The sequence below is a fragment of the Bos grunniens genome, chromosome 8, assembly GCF_055505025.1.
Source record: "Bos grunniens cultivar Pamir isolate PY7600 chromosome 8, Bosgru_T2T1.0, whole genome shotgun sequence".
Classification (NCBI taxonomy): Eukaryota; Metazoa; Chordata; class Mammalia; order Artiodactyla; family Bovidae; genus Bos; species Bos grunniens.
Window position 1 is genome coordinate 39,550,742 of NC_141172.1, and position 19,884 is coordinate 39,570,625.

Consider the following 19,884-nt stretch of genomic DNA (forward strand, 5'->3'; position numbering starts at 1 on the left):
AAGGTGGTATGGGGTAGAGATAGACATACAAATGGAACAGATTAGAAAATCCCCAAATAGACCCATACATGTACGAACAATATACAGCCTTGATGTACTCCTTTTCCTATTTGGAACCGGTGTGTTGTTCCATGTCCAGTTCTAACTGTTGCTTCCTGACCTGCATACAAATTTCTCAAGAGGCAGGTCAGGTGGTCTGGTATTCCCAGAAGGTGAAAGAGGACAGTGAAAAAGTTGGCTTAAAGCTCAACATTCAGAAAAATAAATCATGGCATCTGGTCCCATCACTTCATGGGAAATAGATGGGGAAACAGTGGCAGACTTTATTTTTTGGGGGCTCCAAAATCACTGCAGATGGTGACTACAGCCATGAAATTAAAAGACACTTACTCCTTGGAAGGAAAGTTATGAGCAACCTAGATAGCATATTAAAAAGTAGAGATATTACTTTGCCAACAAAGGTCCGTCTAGTCAAGGCTATGGTTTTTCCAGTGGTCACGTATGGATGTAAGAGTTGGGCTGTGAAAAAAGCTGAACGCCAAAGAATTGATGCTTTTGAACTGTGGTGTTGGAGAAGACTCTTGAGAGTCCCTTGGACTCCAAGGAGATCCAACCAGTCCATTCTAAAGGAAATCAGTCCTTGGTGTTCTTTGGAAGGAATGATGCTAAAGCTGAAACTCCAGACTTTGGCCACCTCATGCGAAGAGTTGACTCATTGGAAAAGACTCTGATGCTGGGAGGGATTGGGGGCAGGAGGAGAAGGGGACGGCAGAGGATGAGATGGCTGGATGGCATCACTGACTCAATGGAAGTGAGTCTGATTGAACTCCGAGCGTTGATGATGGACAGGGAGGCCTGGCGTGCTGTGATTCATGGGGTCACAGAGTCGGACACGACTGAGTGACTGAACTGAACTGTATGAACAACTGATTTTTGACAAAGGTTGAAGGGCAATTTATTTTTTTTTTAACAAATGGTACTGTAATAATTGGATATCTGTATAGTTAACTGTGGACTTCAGTCCTTATCTCACATCCTACATAAAATTTAATTCAAAATGATTCACAGACCTAAACTTAAGATCTCAAATAATAAAATGTTAAGTGCTAAAATAATAAAACTTTGTTAAGAATATAGAGGAGAAAAATCTAATGACCTTGGGTTAGGCAAAGATTTCTTAGATAAAACAGAAAAGGAACAAACCATAAAATAAAATATTGATAACCTAATAGATTTCATCAAAATTAAAATCTTTTGCTCTTTGAAAGACTCTTTAAAGGAAATGAAAAGGAAGCCATGTGTTGGGAGAAATACTTGCAAAATATGTACCTGACAAAAGACTTATATCCAAACTATGTTAAGAACTTACAACTCAATAAGAAGACAACTCAAAATATGACAAAATATAGCAGATATTTCACAGAAGAAGGTATAGGAATGGATAGTAAGCCCATGAAAAGATGCTCACCATCACTAGTTGTTAGTGAAGTGAAAGTTGCTCAGTCGTGTCTGACACTTTGTGACCCCATGGACTATACAGTCCATGGAATTCTCCAGACCAGAACACTGGAGTGGGTAGCCAATTCCCTTCTCCAGGGGCTCTTCCCAACCCAGGGATCAAACCCAGGTCTCTCACATTGCAGGCGGATTCTTTACCAGCTGAGCCACCAGTTGTTAGGGAAATAACAAATTAAAACTACAATGAGATATTACTACACATCCATTAGAATAACTAAAAGTAAAAGGATATTTTAATTCATGCCACAAAGGTTGATGAAGATATAGAGCACCTAGAACTCTCATATGTTTCTGATGGTAATACACAATGAAAAAGCCACTTAGGAAAGCAGTTCATCAGTTTCTTACAAAGTTAAACATACTCTTAACATGTGACAGAAATTACATATGTGGCTATCTACTGGAGTAAAATGAAAATGTCTGTCCACAAGAACACTTATATATAAATGCTAATAGTGGCATTATTTATAATAACAAAACATTGAAAATGAACTGTGGTATATCCATTCAAAGGAAACCTACTCAGCAGTAAAAACAAATGAATTAACTGATATATACATTAATATGGATGAATCTCAAAATACACTGGTAAGTTAAAGAAACTAGATCCTCCTCCAGATTTTTTATATTTTATTTTCCATTTAAATGACATTCTAGTAAAGGGAAACACAATAGTAAGGGTATATCAAAGTTTTCCTGGAGTCAGAGGAGGGGATGGTTTGCAAGGAGAGGACTGACTGCAAAGAGCCATAGGGAAATTTTTGATGTTGATAGAAGAGTTCAGTAACTTGACTGTGATGATAATCAAATGACTGGATATTTGCTTAAACTTTTCTAACTGTATACCTAATATGGGTGAATTTGTCTCTATGTGAGTTATAACTCAGTAAAGCTGTTTTCAAAAGGTAATATAAACTTATTTCTACACCAAGATGGCATAATACTGATTATAAACGTACTTTTCAAATGTCTTTGTCAGCTGGAAAAGTTGGTTACAAGGAGTAACTTTAATCTCTAAAAACCACAGTAAGTATAGGGGTAGATGCATTTCAAAATCCCATCCCAAAAAAGCTGCTCTTAAGGATCAGTACTGTTAATAGCCTGAAAGCAAATCGTGTGAGACATTAGAGGTCCTTTGCCTTCTGTGTTTCTGCCTTCAGAACTTCTTACTGCAAGTGGATAAATGGATCCCTTATTTATGCCTGTTTTCTTTGCAGAATTATTGTGCATTAATATCCTCTAAGTAGATCCATTGGCCTTTCTGAAGCCTTTTATGTAGCCAGATGGGAAGGGAATAGAACAATATCCACTGGTCCAGTTTTTCCTCTTTCCAAACATTAAAAAAAAAAACAAAACACCAAGTTGCCCTTAAAATCCTTTTTTTTACAGTCTAAGAGAGGGCTTAACAAAGCCAAGTAACCATCTTAAAACTCTCCTGCTGCTAAAGGGAGTACAACAGAGACTGCGACCATAAGGATTGACTCCTGACTGAGAGCTGAGTCTTTCTCAAGAGAAATCTGACAATTAAGCACAGAAGTTGCCCCTGGATTGCACCAAAGATTAACCCAGCTGGCATTCTGAGAAGGACTCTGGCCGAAAATGGCCAAGGGGAAGCCCTTCTGTGGCGTATATCTAAAACACCTTCTTGCCCAGTGGGGCTGATCACAGCCAGATAACTAGGAAGCAAATCATTTTAGATTTACAGAGCTTCACAAGAGTCTCTAATAGTAAAAACCTTTTTAAAAATTAAGTTTATAAAGAGACATGTTGTAACCAAAGCTGTAGCAAATTCAGGGCTAAAATAAGCAGTGAAAATAAGATTATGGGTATGTAGAAATGTTCACCAAAATTTTCCATTTCATCGGCTTTCCCTCCCTTGATAGACTGTGTAACATTTTTCCAAATTCAAGTAAGGTTTTCCTCTTTAGGCTGTAGCTTTCAAAAGCAACCCTATTCCCCATATAACAGATGATTTGGCATCAGACCAGAAACTAGAAGGAGGCCACCTGACACAGTGATTAAGAGGGCAGACCCTGGAGTCAGATTCTCTTAGTCTGGTTAATTCCTACACTCTACATGGTGTGTAATTGTTTAGGGAAAATTATTTGATATATCAGTGCCTATTTCCTTATAGAAGATAATAATAGCACCTACATATAGAATTGTTACAGCATTAAGTACTTACAGATAAAAAAAGTGTGAAGAGTACCTGGCACATAGAAAATGCTTGTATTAATTAGTATTTGTTTCAGCTGTGAGATAAAACATACTGGCTGATTCTTTTCTCAGGTAAACATAGATAGTGCTGGGCAGGATAGTAGCCTCACAGTCACTAGGGACCTAGTCCCCTGTTCTGTGTTGCCCCATGTGTTTGTCTTGGTCCCACTTTGTGGCATCCTTGTTCTAAGCAGTGGAATAGAGAAGGGGATGACCACATTAACAAATTGAAAAATAAAAACCATACGATTATCTCAATAGATGCAGAGAAAGCCTTTGACAAAATTCAACATCCATTTATGATAAAAAAAAAAAAAAACCTCCAGAAAGCAGGAATAGAAGGAACATACCTCAACATAATAAAAGCCATGTATGACAAACTCTCAGCAAACATTATCCTCAATGGTGAAAAATTGAAAGCATTTCCCCTAAAGTCAGGAACAAGACAAGGGTGCCCACTCTTACCACTACTATTCAACATAGTTTTGGAAGTTTTGGCCACAGAAATCAGAGCAGAAAAAGAAATAAAAGGAATCCAAATTGGAAAAGAAGAAGTAAAACTCTCACTGTTTGCAGATGACATGATCCTCTACATAGAAAATCCTAAAGACTCCACCAGAAAATTACTAGAGCTAATCTATGAATATAGCAAAGTTACAGGATTTAAAATTAACACACAGAAATCCCTTGCATTCCTATACACTAATAATGAGAAAACAGAAAAAGAAATTAAGGAACAATTCCATTCACCATTGCAAGGAAAAGAGTAAAATACTTAGGAATATATCTACCTAAAGAAACAAAAGACCTATATATAGAAAACTATAAAACACCGGTGAAAGAAATCAAAAGAGGACACTAATAGATGGAGAAATATATACCATGTTCATGGATTGGAAGAATCAATATAGTGAAAATGAGTATACTACCCAAAGCGATCTGCAGATTCAATGCAATCCTTATCAAGCTACCAATGGTATTTTTCAGAGAACTAGAACAAATAATTTCACAATTTGTATGGAAATACAAAAAACCTCGAATAGCCAAAGCAATCTTGAGAAAGGATGGAACTGGAGGAATCAACCGGCCTGACTTCAGGCTCTACTACAAAGCCACAGTCATCAAGACAGTATGGTACTGGCACAAAGACAGAAATATAGATCAATGGAACAAATTAGAAAGCCCAGAGATAAATCCACGCACCTATGGACACCTTATCTTTGACAAAGGAGGCAAGAATATACAATGGAGAAAAGACAATCTCTTTAACAAGTGGTGCTGGTAAAACTGGTCAACCACTTGTAAAAGAATGAAACTAGAACACTTTCTAACACCATACACAAAAATAAACTCAAAATGGATTAAAGATCTAAATGTAAGACCAAAAACTATTAAACTCCTAGAGGAAAACTCAGGCAAAACACTCTCCGATATAAACCACAGGAGGATCCTATATAACCCACCTCCCAGAATATTGGAAATAAAAGTAAAATAAACAAATAGGACCTAATTAAAATTAAAAGCTTCTGCACAACAAAGGAAATTCTAAGCAAGGTAAAAAGACAGCCTTCAGAATGGGAGAAAATAATAGCAAACGAAGCAACAGACAAAGAATTAATCTCAAAAATATACAAGCAACTCCTGTAGCTCAATTCCAGAAAAATAAAAGACCCAATCAAAAAATGGGCCAAAGAACTAAACAGACATTTCTCCAAAGAAGACATACAGATGGCTAACAAACACATGAAAAGATGCTCAACACCACTCATTATCAGGGAAATGCAAATCAAAACCACAATGAGGTACCATTTCACACCAGTCAGAATGGCTGCGATCCAAAAGTCTACAAGCAATAAATGCTGGAGAGGGTGTGGAGAAAAGGGAACCCTCTTACACTGTTGGTGGGAGTGCAAACTAGTACAGCCACTATGGAGAACAGTGTGAAGATTCCTTAAAAAATTGGAAATAGAACTCCCATATGACCCAGCAATCCCACTACTGGGCATACACACCAAGTAAACCAGAATTGAAAGAGACAAGTGTATCCCAATGTTCATCACAGCACTGTTTATAATAGCCAGGACATGGAAGCAACCTAGATGTCCATCAGCAGATGAATGGATAAGAAAGCTGTGGTACATATACACAATGGAATATTGCTGCTGCTGCTGCTGCTGCTGCTAAGTCACTTCAGTCAGGTCCGACTCTGTGCAACCCCATAGACGGCAGTCCACCAGGCTCCCCCATCCCTGTGATTCTCCAGACAAGAACACTGGAGTGGGTTGCCATTTCCTTCTCCAATTCATGAAAGTGAAAAGTGAAAGTGAAGTCGCTCAGTCATGTCCGACCCTCAGTGACCCCATGGACTGCAGCCTACCAGGCTCTTCCATCCATGGGATTTTCCAGGCAAGAGTACTGGAGTGGGGTGCCATTGCCTCCTCTGAATGGAATATTACTCAGCCATTAAAAAGAATACATTTGAATCCGTTCTAATGAGGTGGATGAAACTGGAGCCTATTATACAGAGTGAAGTAAGCCAGAAAGAAAAACACCAATATAGTATGCTGCTGTTGCTAAGTCACTTCAGTCGTGTCCGACTCTGTGTGAACCCATAGATTTCAGCCCACCAGGCTCTCCTGCCCCTGGGATTCTCCAGGCAAGAACAGTGGAGTGGGTTGCCATTTCCTTCTCCAATGTATGAAAGTGAAAAGTAAAAGTGAAGTCGCTCAGTCGTGTCTGACTCTTAGCGACCCCATGGACTGCAGCCTATCAGACTCTTCCATCCATGGGATTTTCCAGGCAAGAGTACTGGAGTGGGGTGCCATTGCCTTATCCGCCAATATAGTATACTAACACCTATATATGGAATTTAGAAAGATGGTAATGATAACCCTGTATGCGAGACAGCAAAAGAGACACAGATGTATTGAACAGTCTTTTGGACTCTGTGGGAGAGGGCGAGGGCAGGATGATATGGGAGAAGGGCATTGAAACATATAAACTATATGTGAAACGAATCACCAGTCCAGGTTCGATGCATGATACATGCATCGGTGCTCGAGGCTGGTGCTCTGGGATGACCCAGAGGGATGGTACAGGGAGGGAGGTGGGAGGGGGGTTCAGGATAGGGAACACATGTACACCTGTGGTGGATTCAAGTCAATTTATGGCAAAACCAGTACAATATTGTAAAGTAAAAAAAGAAAACAAAAAATAAAGTGGATAACTAAAAAGGAAAAAATGAGAGAGAGAAGGGGATGAAAGGATAAAAGGACCAAGGACACACATAAGGTGTCTCTTCAGAAAGATTTCTTAGACGTGGCCCCATGAACATGAATATAACTCACTGACCAGAGCTTAGTCACAGTTCATCTAGCTTTAACTGAGACCAGAAAAGGAAGTCTGAAAAGTTCAGTTTGTGGAAAAGGTCTGGCAAAAACAGGAGTAATCATGTTATCATAGATAAGCATAACAACTAATCTCTGTCAGCTGCTAAGTCGATTTAGTCATGTTCGACTCTGTGAGACCCCATAGACGGCAGCCCACCAGGCTCCCCCTATCCCTGGGATTCTCCAGGCAAGAACACTGGAGTGGGGTTGCCATTTCCTTCTCCAATCTCTGTCAGAAAGAAAGTGAAGTTGCTCAGTTGTGTCCGACTCTTTGCGACCCCATGGACTACAGCCTACCACGCTCCTCCTTCCATGGGATTCTCCAGGCAAGAACACTGGAGTGGGTTGCCACTGTATTTGGACACTTTAAGGAGGTAACCTAGTTAAAAACTGGTTCATTAGGGTTGGCCCTAATCCAGTATGACTGGTGTCCTTTTAAAAAGACAAGATTAGGACAAACACACATGTTGGAAAGACTTTGTGAAGACGCAGGAAGATGCATATCTGCAAGCCAAGCAGAGAGACCTCAGAAATAATCAGGTCTATCAACGCCTTGATCTTGAACTTCTAGCCTGGAATTCAAGAATCTAAATTCCTGTAGTTTAAGCCACCCAATCTGAGGGGCATTGTTATGGCAGCCCTAGCAAAGTTGTACATAGTCTGTTGTTTTATTTGGCATCATCAAAGTCCCAAAAGGAAACAGATGACACTAAAAAGAAGGCAAGTCAAGGAGATTTAAAGTACAGAAGGCTGATTTACTGTGATGTGGGTATTGGAGGACCAAAAGGGATGGTGCATTAACCTAAAGAAGAATGAAGCTGTTACCACCTGGAAACCCTAGGGTAGGAAGGGAAGGAGGCTTTATAAGAATATTCAGTGAAGGGATGCAGGTGTATCTTGAAGCAACTTTGCAGGAAGGGAAAATGGTAATAAGTGTCCTGACCCAATGCTTCTCCCTCCCTGCCTCCAATCTCCTGTTAGTGCTACCGCTGACGGAAACCAACCAGCCCCCAGAGAGCATAGGCATGCAGTCCTGTGGTCTGGGAAGGTCAGCCACCTAGAATGAAGAATGAAGAAGAGTAGAGAGTGAGTCTGGAGAAACACATAGAGGATATCTAGCACCGGGAGGAACTGTATTTTCCTTTTTTCCTTGTTTGCTACCTCTCCCACCCCCACAAAAGTGCCTAGAAAATATATAGCAGATCCTCAAAAATTCTCTGGGAATAGGTTATTTTTCATCCCCAGTTATTTTCTTTTTTATCTTTCTGCTTTCATGTTTTTATTTTATCTTTTTATTTGTTGTCAATGAATTTAAAAGTTTTCAGATTTAACATTATTTTCTTATTAAGGTATAGTTGATTTACAACATTAGACATGCTCAGTAATTTACAACTATTGTCAATTTTTCCTTACTACTAGTTTTTAGGCTACGTCTTCTCACTATTTCTGCTGCTGCTGCTGCTAAGTCGCTTCAGTCGTGTCTGACTCTGTGCAACCCCAGAGACGGCAGCCCATCAGGCTCCCCAGTCCCTGGGATTCTCCAGGCAAGAACACTGGAGTGGGTTTCCATTTCCTTCTCCAATGCATGAAAGTGAAAAGTGAAAGTGAAGTCGCTCAGTTGTCTCCAACTCTTCGCAACCCCATGGACTGCAGCCTACCAGGCTCCTCCGCCCATGGGATTTTGCAGGCAAGAGTACTGGAGTGGGGTGCCATTGCCTTCTCCTCTCACTATTTCTAGTTATAGCCTTAATCCAAATCTTAACTATATTTTATCTAAGACTACTACTTTCCTCATGGTTTTTAGTTGGTTAATTCTATGCAAATGAAAAAGCAAGCAAAGCAACCTACAAAACAATACCTAGTTGTATAACAATTTTTCAATTGATTAAATTTTCTGATTACATTTTCTCCTTCTCCAACCTTTATTGTTGTTGCTCAGTCACTAAGTCATGTACCACTCTTACTGACCCCATGGACTGCAGCATGCCAGGCTTCCCTGTCCTTTACCAAGTACCAGAGTTTGCTCAAACCCATGTCCATTGAGTCGGTGATGCCATCCAACCAACTCATCCTCTGTCACCTCTTTTCCTTCTGCCTTTATTCTTTCTCAGCATCAGGGCCTTTTCCAAAGAGTTGACTCTTCCAAGCAGGTGGCTGAAGTATTGAAGCTTCAGCTTCAGCATCAGTTCTTCCAATGAATATTCAGGACTAATGTCCTTTAGGATTGAATGATTTGATCTCCTTACTGTCCAAGGACTCTCAAGAGTCTTCTCTACCACCACAGTTTAAAAGCATCAATTCTTCATCGCTCAGCCTTCTTTATGGTTCAGTTCTCACATTTGTACATGACTACTGGAAAAAAACATAGCTTTGATTGCATGGACCTTTGTCGGTAAGGTGATGTGTCTGCTTTTTAATATGCTGGGTAGATTTGTTATAGCTTTTCTTCCAAGGAGCAAGCATCTTTTAATTTTGTGGCTGTAGTCACCATCCATAGTGATTTTTCAGCCCAAGAAAATACAGTCTATTTTGTCCCCATCTATTTTCCCTGAAGTGATGAGACTGGATGCCATGATCTTCGTTTTTTGAATGTTGTGTTTTAAACCAGTGTTTCCCACTCTCCTCTTTCACCATCAAAAGTCTCTTTAGTTCCTCTTCACTTTCTGCCAGTAGGGTGGTATTATCTCAGTTGTTGATATTTCACCTGGCAATCTTGATTCCAGCTTGTGAGTCATCCAGCCTGACAATTCACATGATATACTTTGCATATACATTAAATAAATTAAATATACAGCCTTGATGTACTCCTTTCCCAATCTGGAACTAGTCTGTTGTTTCATGTCTGATTCTAACTGTTGCTTCTTGACTGGCATACAGTTTTCTCAGGAGGCAGGTCAGGCGGTCTGGTATTCCCGTGTCTTTAAGAATTTTCTAGTTTGTTGTGATCCACACAGCCAAAGGCTTTGGGATAGTCAATAAAGCAGTAGATGTTTTTATGGAATTATCTTGGTTTTTCTATGTTCCAATGGATATCAGCAATTTGATCTTTGTTTCCTCTGCCCTTTCTTTTCTTTCTTTTTTTTTCTTCTGCCTTTCTAAATCTAGCTTAAGCATCTGGAAGTTCTCAGTTCACGTACTTTTGAAGCCTAGCTTGGAGAATTTTGAGCATTACTTTGCTAGCATGTGAGATGAGTGCAATTGTGCGGTAGTTTGAGCATTCTTTGGCATTGCCTTTCTTTGGGATTGGAATGAAAACTGACCTTTTCTAGTCCTATGGCCACTGCTCAGTTTTCCAAATTTGCTGGCATATTGAGTGCAGCACTTTCATAGCATCATCTTTCAGGATTTGAAATAGCTCAACTGGAATTCTGTCACCTCCACTAGCTATGTTTAGCGATGCTTCCTAAAGCCCTCTTGACTTCGCATTCCAGGATGTCTGGCTCTAGGTGAGTGATCACACCATCCTGATTATCTGGGTTGTGAAGATCTTTTTTGTACAGTTCTTCTGTGTATTCTTGCCACCTCTTCTTAATATCTTCTGCTTCTGTTAGGTCCATACTGTTTCTGTCCTTGTTGTGCCCATCTTTGTATAAAATGTTCCTTTGGTATCTCTAATTTTCTTGAAGTGATCTCTAATCTTTCCCATTCTATTGTTTTCCTCTATTTCTTTGCATTGATCACTTAGGAAGACTTTCTTATCTTTGCTTGCTACTCTTTGGAACTCTGCATTCAGATGTCACCTTTATACTGCTTCATTATAGTTGACATCAGATTAAGATTGTGAACATTTAAGAAAGGTTCCTGTCAACTTACTTTCCCAAAGTGTTACAACTTCCAGCCTACCTTACCTGTTTCTGACAGGTAAGCATTATACCTTTTGAAGCCTACAATAAACTTTTAGGATATTTCTTTTCTGAAAATGACTCCCAAAGATAGCAATGTGGCTTTTTCAAGAGATGCTAATAATTTGTAATGATTTGATTAGACAGCTACATTAACAAAAATATTCTTCTAAGAATTACTCTTACTTATATTAGATACTTCCTTAGTTTACTCTCAGCAGTGACAATGATTATTGAGATAAATCTCCATTTTAGATTTACTTATTTACACATCATTCAGCTCTGCCATCTCCATAGCTGGTTCCTTTAGAAGCTGATATATTTGCTGGCTTTTCCAATAACACAGTGCTTTGTATTACATTGTTGGGTCATTGCATCAGTACTTACTTGAAAGGAAATGACATGGTTATTTTATGTGACTTTACTTTTTATCTTTTTGATTTGATTTGAGCAAGAATTTAATCTTAAAAAAATACTCTTTCAAAAATATGCATTTAAACCTATAAAAAATTCCTTGTCATAGACTTTTATACATCTTTTAAAATTATTCACATTAACATTTCTTGTCTTTTCATCAATTTTCAAGATAAATTAGTATTCTTTTTTAAGGGTTATTTCTTCTGGGTGAAGAATGATATCACATTTAACAAGAACTCTGTAATTAATGTGTCACACATTTGAAGCTACAATTAGGGTATCCCTGTAATGTAAATCCAATTGTCTTTATTATCTCTTCTATAATGTGTAATTTTATAATGAGGTAAAGATTGTAGTGCCAAATTAGGGTACTGAGTTCAAGTGCTCATGAGTCATCATCTCAGAAAATAATTTTTCAATTTCTTGATTATATTAGTTTTTTTCGGAACTTTGTGAAACTAGTCTCCATGGTTCACTGTAATTTTGTTATCTTAGTGTATGTTTATGTTTTTCTGGTTAATTAACAATCCCACCCCCATAGGAAGAAGAACAGTCAAATTTTGTTAAATTCAGTTTTCCTACTATATTTTAGGACCTTTTATTCATTGAGCACTATGTTCAGGACTTTATATATTTCTGTAAGTTTCTGAAAATGTTAGGGATCTGAAAAAAAAAGTTGAAATATGAAAAGAAAGCTGCAAATCAAAATGAACAAATACTTAATTGGGTATATAAAAACCTAACAATATGCTATCTATAAACTCAATTCTTATTTTTATTTATTTTATGTAATATATGGTATATTTTAAGATGTGGGACTGCTGCTAAGCTGCTAAGTCACTTCAGTCAGGTCCGACTCTGTGCAACCCCATAGACGGGAGCCCATCAGGCTCCCCCGTCCCCGGGATTCTCCAGGCAAGAACACTGGAGTGGGTTGCCATTTCCTTCTCCAATGCATGAAAGTGAAAAGTGAAAGTGAAGTCGCTCAGTCGTATCCGACTCTTAGTGACCCCATGGACTGCAGCCTACCAGGTTCCTCCATCCATGGAATTTTCCAGGCAAGAGTACTGGAGTGGGGTGCCATTGCCTTCTCCAGATGTGGGACTGAAGAACTTCAAAACCAAGCTGTAATCAGTACTTTCACATTAAGCCAGATCTATGAAAGTCTTAAAAATGACCTTAATCTCTTTTTATGGAAGAAAGTAGTCTGTAAAATTTCAAACACTGTTTGGAGGCAAGTGTTTTAAATGTTTCATGCTACAATATGCGTTTTTTATATTCCTTGTCCCTCAAAAGAAAAATAGCAGTAGGCAAAACAAAAATTTTGGAAAATATACCACACACATAAATTACCTCTTTTGAAACAAAACAAACAAAAAGACATCAAGAGACAAATCATGTAATTTAATTCAGTGATCTTTCTTTCATATTAGTGGCTGAGGTAAGTTGGTAAAAAATGAGTGAAAAACAGTCCAGTCATATGTTTTAACAGCTGATATAAGTATTCAAAAACAATTTAAAGGTAGGCTTTATAATGCATTGTGATGTTGGGGGTGAGGAGGGTGAGATGTATGACATATATCAGTGGGAAGATACTTTGAGTGCACTTAACATAGGAATAATGGCCCTACAGAAACTTGGGAGTTTTTTTCCCCCATATTCTACATTACATTGGAGAAGGCAATGGCACCCCACTCCAGTACTCTTGCCTGCAAAATCCCATGGATGGAAGAGCCTGGTAGGCTGCAGTCCATGGGGTCGCTAAGAGTAGGACACGACTGAGCGACTTCACTTTTACTTTTCACTTTCATGCATTGGAGAAGGAAATGGAAACCCACTCCAGTGTTCTTGCCTGCAGAATCCCAGGGACTGGGGAGCCTGGTGGGCTGCCGTCCATGGGGTTGCACAGAGTCAAACCCGACTGAAGCGACTTAGCAGCAGCAGCAGCAGCTACATTACATTAAAGGGTAAAGGGGCGGTGGGTAGGGGGTTGGGTAAGTAATAGGAGAGAGCCAATTTAAGAATATCTTTAGCTGTTAAAGACTTTGAATCAATAAAATAATTTCTAATAAATGATTTTTGATAATAATTGAGCAAAAATACTTTTCTGCATATACTACAGACATTAGTTGCTGATTAAGTTATAAGAATTAATCTCTAATTCAGTTCAAGTTCTGTATCTTGTAAAAATCTACTTGGGGTTCACAATATTCTTAATAAGTGCTAGTAAAATACCTGTAACTTTATAGTATTTACTACACCAAAATTATTTCCTAATTTCAGAAAAGTATTACATGTACATATGTTTTTAGCATTTTGAATCAATTTACCTGGTGTTCCATTTCTGAAAATCCATGAAAATTAGAATTTAGAATTGAAATCATTCTAGTCTTTTAATCTGTTTACAAACATTTCCTTCTACCTCCAAAGGCCCTGAGTCTTTATTGTTACCTAGAGAATTTACATCATTTTTTCTACCTGGTCATAAAGTTAGTGCCAAAATCTCTGAAGTACTTCTATGTTACCTCAGAAGAAGGTTATATGATCTCCACCATGTTTAAGCTATTGTGATTCCAATAGGGAATCAAAAAAAAAAAAAATCCTCTTTAATCACTTAGACTTGACTTTAAGCCTTCAAAAGCAATTTGTTTGGTTTCTAGTTGTATGAAAGATTATAAAGTGGCATAACTCATTTCTTTGAGCAGCAAACCAACATCATCTACTATTTAGCTACACTTAAACAGTTTTGAAAATTTGTCAAGGATAATTTTACTAGCTGTTATTTGGTAGTGTTGAATAAAAATATTAAGGGAAAAGTAGTTAATTAGGTATGTAATACAGCAATAAATATTTCTGTGTTTTCTGGGAGCAAGTATTATTCACATTCTGCATATATGATATAATATGCATTGTATTACAATTTTGACAATTGTAAAATGCTTTACTACCTAAGACAAAACCTAGAACAGCACTTTCTATTAGAACATCTGCAACAATAGAAATGGTCTGTATTCGTACTGTCCCATTTGGTAGCCACAGCAGCCTTATGTAGCCAAGGAGCATTGAAAATATAGCTACTGTGACTACAGAACTGATTTTAAGTTTCATTTCATTTTCATTTACAATTAGATTTTACTTTTTAGCTAGTGGCTACAAGTTGGACAGCACTAAACATTTCCATCACACAAGATAGTTCCCTGAAACTCCTTTCCAGTAATTTCTCCTTTTCCCAGCATCATAGGGAAACACTAAATATCTAATTTATCCTGTTTTTGGACTTTACCTAAATCGTTTCATACACTATATACCCTTTGTACCTGGCTTCTTTTGCTAAACATGTTTTTGAGATGCACCCATGTGTATTGTTAGTAAGTTCCTTTTAATTGCCCAGTAGTATTCCATTGCTGGATCATCGAAAAATCAAGAGAGTTCCAGAAAAACATCTATTTCTGCTCTATTGATTATGCCAAAGACTTTCTCTGTGTGGGTCACAATAAACTGTGGAAAATTCTGAAAGAAATGGGAATACCAGACCACCTGACCTGCCTCTTGAGAAATCTGTATGCAGGTCAGGAAGCAACACTTAGAACTGAACATGGAACAACAGACTGGTTCCAAATAGGAAAAGGAGTACGTCAAGGCTGTATATTGTCACCCTGCTTATTTAACTTCTATGCAGAGTACATCATGAGAAACGCTGGGCTGGAAGAAGCACAAGCTGGAATCAAGATTGCCGGGAGAAATATCAATAACCTCAGATATGCAGATGACACCACCCTTATAGCAGAAAGTGAAGAGGAACTCAAAAGCCTCTTGATGAAAGTGAAAGAGGAGAGTGAAAAAGTTGGCTTAAAAGCTCAACATTCAGAAAATGAAGATCATGGCATCTGGTCCCATCACTTCATGGAAATAGATGGGGAAACAGAGGAAACAGTGTCAGACTTTATTTTGGGGGCTCCAAAATCACTGCAAATGGTGACTGCAGCCATGAAATTAAAAGACACTTACTCCTTGGAAGGAAAGTTATGACCAACCTAGATAGCATATTAAAGAGCAGAGAGCACTTTGCCAACAAAGGTCCATCTAGTCAAGGCTATGGTTTTTCCAGTGGTCATGTATGGATGTGAGAGTTGGACGGTGAAGAAAGCTGAGCACCGAAAAATTGATGCTTTTGAACTGTGGTGTTGGAGTAGACTCTGAGAGTCCCTTGGACTGCAAGGAGATCCAACCAGTCCAATTTAAAGATCAGTCCTGGGTGTTCTTCGGAAGGAATGATGCTAAAGCTGAAACTCCAGTACTTTGGCCCCCCTCATGCGAAGAGTTGACTCATTGGAAAAGACTCTGAATCTGGGAGGGATTGGGGGCAGGAGGAGAAGGGGACGACAGAGGATGAGATGGCTGGATGCCATCACCAACTCGATGGACATGAGTTTGAGTAAACTCTGGGAGTTGGTGGTGGACAGGGAGGCCTGGCGTGCTGCAATTCATAGGGCCGCAGAGTCGGACATGACTGAGTGACTGAACTGAACTGAACTCCATTGCATAAATGTATCACAATTTGTTTTCCCATCTTCCTACTGATAGCTATTTAGGTTGTTTCCAATTTTTTGGTTTTAATGCTGCAAATACTATATAAGATTCTGCATTAATTAAAGTGAAAAAACCTACATGTGTATATCAAAACATACTTTGATCTTGAAAAAGACAATCAACTTATGAAATTCTATTATGTTCTGTTGCTCAGGTAATTTTTTTAACAAATGAATGGGGGGGGGGGGTGTTTGTGTGTGTGTATAGGCATGCACGTGTTAAGTTGCTTCAGTCTTATCTGTTTGCAACCCTACAAACTGTAACCAGCCAGGATCCTCTGTCCATGGGACTCTCCAGGCAATAATACTGGAGTGGGTTGCCATGCCCTCCTACAGGGGATCTTCCTAACCAGGGGACTGAACCCATGTCTTTACATCTATTGTATTGGCAGGCAGGTTCTCTACTTGGCTGAAAATTTAATTCCAGATTATATATAAGAACAGACATATCTCAGGACGGCTGAGTTAACAGTTGGTTTGTACTACCTAAAATACAGTTAGAACGACAAATCTACCAGAAAAAAATAATGCAGTATTTTCAAAACCAAAATATACTTTGGGTGGGAATGGGTAGTGTTTGGAGTGCTCCAGAGAAAAATGACAAATTATATAGTTTTGAGTTACTCTATTTACTCTAGTTTTGGCCTCTATCACCTGATATCATTATTATTATTGTATATCCACAGAACTTGAGATCTAGTAAAGGCGACTAGTAACCCAGTAGTTTAATTTCCCAGTGTTATGCATATCATAAGAAAGTGAAAGTGAAGTTGAGTCTGACTCTTTGCGACCGCATGGACTATAGCCTACCAGGCTCCTCTGTCCATGGGATTTTCCAGGCAAGAATACTGGAGTGGGTTGCCATTTCCTTCTCCAGGGGATCTTCCTGACCCAGGGATCGAACCCAGGTCTCTGGCATTGTAGGCAGATGCTTTACATCCTGAGCCACCAGGGAAGTCCATATGCATATCATAAATACTCAATAAATAACTGGTTGAAATGACACCATTCATTTCCTTTAGTTGCCTAAGAGAACTAAGACTATAAGTGTCTCTCAATTGAAGAAAATCAGATATTATAATAAAGTGAAAACATTATAAACAGGTGTGATTTCTGCTTTATAAAAGGATTCACCACAAATTCACTGGTAAGCTATCACAGACCAATCCATTAATTTTTAAAACTCTCATATATACAAATTTTGGGGAGTAAATCTACCATATTATCAGTATTTTGTCTTTTGTATGTAGTTTTTCCTTTTATAAGCATTAATGTTGAAGTAAATTATTAGTTCTTGACTATACAGTAGTTATCAATAGTAGGAAATAACCTAATAGATAATATTGAAGAGGAAATTTACCCTTGAGAATGTACTAAAGTAATTTATAAAGTATATCAGTTCAATTCAGTCGCTCAGTCTTGTCCAACTCTTTGACACCCCATGAATTGCAGCACGCCAGGCCTCCCTGTCCATCACCAGTTCCCGGAGTTTACCCAAACTCATGTCCATTGAGCCGGTGATGGCATCCAGCCATCTCAACCTCTCTCATCCCCTTCTCCTCCTGCCCCCAATCCCTCCCAGATTCAGAGTCTTTTCCAATGAGTCAACTCTTTGCATGAGGGGGCCAAAGTACTGGAGTTTCAGCTTTAGCATCAGTCCTTCCAATGGACACCCAGGACTGATCTCCTTTAGGATGGACTGGTTGGATCTCCTTGCAGTCCAAGGGACTCTCAAGAGTCTTCTCCAACACCACAGTTCAAAAGCATCAATTTTTCGGTGCTCAGCTTTCTTCACCGTCCAACTCTCACATCCATACATGACCACTGGAAAAACCATAGCCTTGACTAGACGGACCTTTGTTGGCAAAGTGCTCTCTGCTTTTTAATATGCTATCTAGGTTGGTCAAACTTTCCTTCCAAGGAGTAAGTGTCTTTTAATTTCATGGCTGCAGTCACCATTTGCAGTGATTTTGGAGCCCCCAAAATAAAGTCTGACACTGTTTCCACTGTTTCCCCATCTATTTCCATGAAGTGATGGGACCAGATGCCATGATCTTCATTTTCTGAATGTTGAGCTTTTAAGCCAACTTTTTCACTCTCCTCTTTCACTTTCATCAAGAGGCTTTTGAGTTCCTCTTCACTTTCTGCTATAAGGGTGGTGTCATCTGCATATCTGAGGTTATTGATATTTCTCCCGGCAATCTTGATTCCAGCTTGGGCTTCTTCCAGTCCAGCGTTTCTCACTATGTACTCTGCATATAAGTTATATAAGCAGGGTGACAATATACAGCCTTGACATACTCCTTTTCCTATTTGGAACCAGTCTGTTGTTCCATGTCCAGTTCTAACTGTTGCTTCCTGACCTGCATATAGGTTTCTCAAGAGGCAGGTCAGGTGGTCTGGTATTCCCATTTCTTTCAGAATTTTCCACAGTTTATTGTGATCCACACATCAAAGGCTTTGGCATTTTCAGTAAAGCAGAAATAGATGTTTTTCTGGAACTCTCTTGCTTTTTCCATGATCCAGTGGATGTTGGCAATTTGATCTCTGGTTCCTCTGCCTTTTCGAAATCCAGCTTGACCATCTGCAAGTTCACGGTTCGCGTATTGCTGAAGTCTGGCTTGGAGAATTTTTAGCATTACTTTACTAGCATGTGAGATGGGTGCAACTGTGCAGTAGTTTGAGCATTCTTTGGCATTGCCTTTCTTTGGGATTGGAATGAAAACTGACCTTTTCCAGTCCTGTGGCCACTGCTGAGTTTTCCAAATTTGCTGGCATATTGAGTTCAGCACTTTCACAGCATCATCTTCCAGGATTTGAAATAGCTCAACTGGAATTCCATCACCTCCACTAGCTCTGTTTGTAGTAATGGTTTCTAATAATCTACACATAATCAGGGCTTCCTATTTTTCAAGTTGTTCAGATACAAATGTGTTCATCGATGTCTCTGCCATTCACTCCAAGCTGACAGCAAAAGCAATCCAAGATCAAAGGACACAGCATTTTAAATTCACAGATATTGACTTTGTACATTTTACTGACAGGCACAATATCTAGCCCAATTTTGATACTCAACAAAAAACTACTGTATTGGCAGTTAATTAATGTGTCAAAGTATGTAAAGTATTTTTTGTTTAGGTACTTTTTCAATCCAGTGTGTATAACACTGTAACAGGTGATAAATGTTAGACACATGGCTGGGTATTTTCTGTGGTGTAACAAATTATTTTTTAACTATATGTGTAACATTTGTAAAGATGTAGCTATATAAGCTTATAAATGACCACAACAGAGAAATGAATACAGGCAAAGGGATTTCTGACCTATCATAACTATTACATAACAAAACATGCATTTATAATCCAGCATGTTTCCAAATCTATAGCTTGAATTGGTTGTTTGGTGCTAACATTGAAAAATTCATAAATACAGGCTGGTTCCAAATAGGAAAAGGAGTTCATCAAGGCTGTATATTGTCACCCTGCTTATTTAACTTCTATGCAGAGTATATCATGAGAAACGCTGGGCTGGAAGAAGCACAGTTTGGAATCAAGATTGCGGGGAGAACTATCAATAACCTCAGATATACAGATGACAGCACCCTTATGGCAGAAAGTGAAGAGGAACTAAAAAGCCTCTTGATGAAAGTGAAAGAGGAGAGTGAAAAAGTTGATTTAAAAGCTCAACATTCAGAAAACGAAGATCATGGCATCCGGTCCCATCACTTCATGGGAAATAAATGGGGAAACAGTGGAAACAGTGTCAGACTTTATTTTTGGGGGCTCCAAAATCACTGCAGATGGTGATTGCAGCCATGAAATTAAAAGACGCTTACTCCTTGGAAGGAAAGTTATGACCAACCTAGATAGCATATTAAAAAGCAGAGAGCACTTTGCCAACAAAGGTCCGTCT

General features: G+C 38.8%; 1 protein-coding gene across 1 annotated transcript in view; it reads left to right on the forward strand.

Annotated features, from left to right (window-relative positions):
* RFX3 (regulatory factor X3) overlaps nt 1–19,884 on the forward strand; it is a 594,837-nt gene that overhangs the window by 230,011 nt on the left and 344,942 nt on the right. The gene's annotated exons all lie outside the window — the stretch shown is intronic.